Source organism: Oryctolagus cuniculus, chromosome 1 (genome assembly GCF_964237555.1).
Source record: "Oryctolagus cuniculus chromosome 1, mOryCun1.1, whole genome shotgun sequence".
Lineage (NCBI taxonomy): Eukaryota > Metazoa > Chordata > Mammalia > Lagomorpha > Leporidae > Oryctolagus > Oryctolagus cuniculus.
The window spans coordinates 94,644,322-94,650,321 of record NC_091432.1 but is presented as its reverse complement, the minus strand read 5'-3'; positions in this window follow the sequence as shown (position 1 = coordinate 94,650,321).

The following is a 6,000-nucleotide window of genomic DNA, read 5'->3' as shown; positions in this document are numbered from 1 at the left end:
TGCTTCTGGGGTCTTTTTCAAGAAGTCTTTGTCTATACCAATGGCTTGCAGAGTTTCCCCAATGTTCTCTAGTAATATGATGGTATTGGGTTGTAGATTTAGGCCTTTAATCCATTTTGAGTGGAGTTTTGTGTAAGGTGTTAGGTATGGGTCAAGTTTCACATTTTTGCACATGGAGAGCCCGTATCCCCAGAACCATTTGTTAAAGATACTGTCCTATAACTGCCTTGTGGTATGTCTTCAAATCAGTTATTGTGATGTCTCTGGCTTTGTTTTTGTTGTATAAGATTGCTTTATCTATTTGGGGTCTCTTGTGTTTCCATATGAATTTTAGCATCATTTTTTTTCTAGATCTGCAAAGAATGTCATTGGTATTTTGATTGGAATTGCATTGAATCTGTAAATTGCTTTTGGTATTTTAGAAATTTTGATGATGTTGATTATTCTAATCCATGAACACGGAAGATTTTTCAATTTTTTATGTATATTTCTTTCTTTAGTGTTTTGTAATTTTCATCATAGAGGTCTTTGACATCCTTAGTTAAATTTATTCTAAGATATTTAATTGTATGCATTGATAGCTCATTAATTTGTTGCCTTTCCAATTTGTTCATGTAGATATCTATTGATATAAACTTCTTTCTTAACACTGTTTTTGCTGTATCCAATAAGTTTTGATATGATGTTTTACTGTCTTCATTTTTTCCAGGTATTTTGTGATTTCTCTTTTGATTTCTTCTGTGACCCACTGTTCATTCAGGAGCATGTTGTTCAGTCTCCATGTGTTTGCATATCATCTAGAGATTCTTGGGTTGTTGATTTCCAGCTTCATCCCACTGTAGTCAGAGAATATGTATGGTATAATTTCAAGTTTTTTGAATTTGCTGAGACTTGTTTCATAGCCTAGCATATGGTCTGTTCTAAAGAAAGTTCCATGCACTCGTGAGAAGAATGTGTATTCTTCAACTGTGGTGTGAGAAGTTCTGTAGGTATCAGTTAGTTCCATTTAGTTCAAAGCGTCGATTAACCCTTTAGTTTCCTGTTGATTTGTGTGTAGTTATTTGTCCTTTTATGAAAGTGGGGTGTTGAAGTCCCTGGTTACTTTTGGAGTCTATGTCTCCTTTTAGATTCATTAACATTTCTTTTAAAAAGCCAGGTGCTCTGTAATTGGGTACATATACATTTATTATAGTAACATCTTCCTGTTGAATTAATCCCGTAATCATTACATAGTGCCCTTCTTCATCTCTTTTAGCAGTTTTTTTTTTTTTTTTTGGACAGGCAGAGTGGACAGTGAGAGAGAGAGACAGAGAGGAAGGTCTTCCTTTTGCCGTTGGTTCACCCTCCAATGGCTGCCGTGGCTGGTGTGCTGCGGCCGGCGCACCGCGCTGATCCGGTGGCAGGAGCCAGGTGCCTCTCCTGGTCTCCCATGGGGTGCAGGGCCCAAGGACTTGGGCCATCCTCCACTGCCTTCCCTGGCCACAGCAGAGAGCTGGCCTGGAAGAGGGGCAACCGGGACAGAATCCGGCGCCCCAACCAGGACTAGAACCTGATGTGCCGGCACCACAAGGCGGAGGATTAGCCTAGTGAGCTGCGGCACCGGCCTCTTTTAACAGTTTTTATGTTAAAATTTATTGTTTTCTGATATTAGGATGGGAATACATGCCTTTTTTTGCTTTCAATAGCATGGTTTATCTTTTTCCATTCTTTGACTTTCAGTCTGCATGTATCTGTTGGTGAGATGTGTTTCGGGTAGATAGCAAATATATGGGTCTTGTGTTTTTTTTTCAAAGATTTATTTATTTTATTTGAAAGACAGAGTTACAGAGCAGCAGAGCAGTAGAGGTAGAGAGAGAGAGAGAGAGAGAGAGAGAATCAATCCACTGGTTTACTCCCTAGATGGCTGCAATAACCAGAGCTGGGCCGAATCTAAGCCAGGAGCCAGGAGTTTGTTCTGGATCAACCACGTGGGGGCAGGGTTCCAGGGACTTGGGCCATCTTCCACTACTTTCCCAGACCATAGCAGTGAGCTGGATGGGAAGTGGAGCAGCCAAGGTTTGAACCGGTGCCTATATGGGATGCTGCCACTGCAGCTGGGGCTTTACCGCTATGCCACAACACCAGCCCCAGGGCCTTGTTTTTTAATCCATTCAGCCAGTCTGTATCTTTTAACTGGAAAGTTGAATCCATTTACATTCAAAATGACTATTGATAAGTAACAGCATGGCCCTGCTGTTTTGCCATAAATGTTCTTAGTGTTTACTTTGGATTTCCTTTGTACTTTTACTGGGAGATTTTCTGCCTTCACATTCTTGCATAATGATGGCTATATTTCTGTGTTTCTGTATGTAGCACATCCTTAGGCATCTTTTGTAAGACTTGATGAGTGGCGACATATTCTTTCAATTTCTGTTTGTTGTGGAAGGTTTTTATTTCACCTTCATTCATAAATGAGAGCTTTGCAGAGTACAGCATTCTGGACTGACATTTTTTCTTTTAAGACTTGGACTTTTTCTCACCATTCTCTCCTAGCCTGTGGGGTTTCTGATGAGAAGTCAGCTGTGAATCTAATTAGAGCTCCTCTGAAAGTAATGTGGCATTTCTCTCATGCACATTTTAGAATCTTTTCTTTGTTTTACTGTGGAGAGTGTGACTACAATGTGTCATGGTGAGAGTCTTTTCTGGTCATGTCTGTTAGGAATTCTATGTGATTCCTCTATTTGAATGTCTTTTTCTTTCTCCAAATTGGGGAAGTTTTCTGTGATTGTTTTACTAGATAGGTTTTCTAGTCCATTCTCTCTTTCCACACCTTCAATAACCTCTAAGTCCCATATGTTGGGTCATTTTTAATTTTTCTATTTTTTTTCTTTTTTCTTTTTGTCTGACTGTAAGATTTCCAAAGATTTGTCTTCTAGTTCTGATATTCTTTCTTTTGCCTTGCCAAGTCTTTTCTTAAGGTTTTGACCACATTTTTTATTTGGTCTATTGAATTCTTCATTTCTAATATTTCATTTTTATTTCTCTTTAAAATCTCAATTTCACAGGAAAAGTTTTCATTTGTATCATACATGGTTTTCTTTAGTTCATGGATTTGTTTCTGGTTGCTTTTGCTAGTCCTGTGATTAGTTTTTTGAATTCTGTTTCTGGCATTTTCTCAATCTCTTCATTTTCACATTCTAATATTGGAATGTTGTTCCATTCCTTTGCTGCAGGGTTGGGGGTGGGGGTGTCATGATGTCTTCCTTATTCTTGTTTCTTGAATTTCTGCATTGGTCTTTAGGCATTTGTGAGGTTGATTTTTGTTTTTTTTTCCTCTGATGGCTTTTTTCTTTGAGCTGTGCCTCTGTGGTTAGTGGAATGTCTGCATGTTCAGTGGCTATCAAGAGATGTGTAGTGGGTATGGCCAGGAAGATCTGGTCCATGCTCCAAGGTGGGGCAAGTACCCAGGGTAACACACAGTTGAGTATGGTAGATCTCAATGCCCAGTTATAAGCCCTCAGTGTGTTCCATGCCCCCATATGAACCACACAAATGATCTGTGCAGTCCTCACTGTCACAGTGAGTGTTTGGAGCTATTCCTGGTGATTTCCCAGAGTCCTAGCTACTCCCTGCACCTTCTCATGTAAAGACCAAGCCCCCATGGTCTCAGCACACAAGGTTCCCACAGTCGCTGGGTGCAGAGGTTTCTGTCTGCCCCACTAGCCTACCTAGTCAACAGAGAGGCAGATGGTCCTGAGACAGCTCCTCCTTGGTGTCTTGATCCTGGGAGGCTGCTGGCATCTCACTGTCCTACGTGGTTGCCCAGCCACCTCCCAACCAGTCTCAGAGCCAGTGGGGGCTGCAGATTGTTCCCTCTGCTAGAATCTCTGGATCACACACATGTACAAGAGCCGCTAGCTGAATGTTGTTCTCTCCCACCACTGCCACCAGTACTGCTGTGGAGATGGTGTCCTGTCTCAGCCAGTTGCTGTGCACATGCTCAAAGGCTTCTGCAGCTCCTACACAAACTCCAAATGGTGCCTGCCCTTTCTCAGCTGGGCTACAGATACTGTTGTGGGGAAACTAGGGTGAGATAAACATGCCCCCTCTACTTACACTGAGTCCACAGGCAACCGCTGCTAGCTCCTAGGGCTCCAGTCCAGACTCCCAGCATGCTCTCCCTCCCGCAGTATCACCACGGTTGCTGGTTGCTGCAGTCCAGTCTCACCTTTGTCTCCACGCTGCTGCCCGCTCTGTCTGTCAGCCACTGCAGTCACGTGCTGCACCCTCCTTCCTGCTGCGCATCCTCACCCTCCACACAGGTCCACGGTGTTCCTCTTCCTCTTAAGGATTTCCAGTATAGTTTTCTCTCCAATTCTCCTCTCAGAGTGCACTTCCTACACCCTTTCTTTCACTGATTATCTCTAGTCTAGAGTAGCACGTCACTCCCTAATCTGCCATCTTAGAATCTCCCAGTGTTAATCTTATGAGTTTAAGGTGTAAATAAAATTAAAAAAAAAGAAAGTAAGTAGATGCAGCATACTAACAACATGACAATATTTTTGTTTTCTAGAAGGCACTGTTTTTAAAAATCTTTAAAATCAAATATAGACTAAATAAATCCAACTTTAAATAAATCCAACTTTAAATAAATTTAACTTTAAATGAACACTCCACATACATAAAATGTGTATTGTGTAGTGTTGCGGGTTATCTCAAAAATCTCAGGATGTTTCTTCTGAGTTTCTATTTTATAAATATCAGGTGATAAACCTGTAGTTTTTGCATATCATGTTTAAATTTTTAGAAGATTTATGTGTACTTGAAAAGCAAAGATGAAGAAAGAGACAGAACCAGGGGCCTCCCATCTTTCAGTTCACTCTTCCTTACAATAGACAGGGCTGGGAACCAGGAATTGCATTCCTTTCTGCCACATGGATGGCAGGGACCCAGCTACCTCAGCATTTGCTTACGGCCTCCTGGGGTTTGCTTTAGCAGGAAGCTGGAATCAGAAGAACTGGGTCTTGAACCCAGGCGCTCTGATATGTGGTATTGGAGTCCCACAAAATGCCTGGCCCATATGTTAACTTTTTGAATTTAATTTTGTTATTTAAGTTTGTTATTTAAAAATATGTAATAACTTCTACTTTAGTGAATTAAGGCAATAAGGTGAGACTAGGTTATTTTAAAAATAAGGTTTTACTTCATTGTTTAAATAGAGGAGATCTTTAAATATACTGAAATTACTTGTTGCTAAAACCACTGAGGTATTTTCCTATTTTTCTAACTTGTTTTCATTGCTATAACTCACTGTTAAACAATCTAGAATTTTCTTTTTTCAAAGACATTTGGGCAAGGTGGGGCTGCAGTGTATGTTCTATTTCTGGTTGTTTTCTTTTACAATATTTGGTTACATGTGAAAGGGACAGACATTGAGTAACCACTCTTTTTAATGAAACACAATGAAAATTAAAGTTCATTAGAAGATGAGCCCAGGAAATTGTTAAGACTTCCAGATGTTATGCTCCAGTACAAACTAAAAAGCATTTCTTTTATGTGTTGCAGATTCTATTAATTTCTTTTATAGACCAGTCCAGTGTGAAGACAGCCTGTCTGAAGAATACCTACTTTAGATGTTACCAATAATGACCTCCTGCATTGCTGACCGGTTTTGCAATTGCAGCATCTACAGTGAGTCCTTTGTGTTTTGTTGCAGATCGGGGTGGCTCAGTGATTGTGCATAAGTCAGTTAAATGTGGTACTCCCGTACCTTATTCTAGGAGCTAAATACGATTAGGTATTTAAATTCAAGTTTAGCTCAAGTACAAAAAAGAAATCAGAAACTAGAACAAAACACCCACCAGAGTGTTTACAAAAAATCATTACTTCATGCAGTTGCAGTACCTTTTAAAAAATGATGATACTATAAAATATCATTGTCAACATCAACAATTAGTATTTATAATATTCTAAACTGAAGCCAAATATTTACCTTAAAGGCCTATTGATTTAGAGAATTTT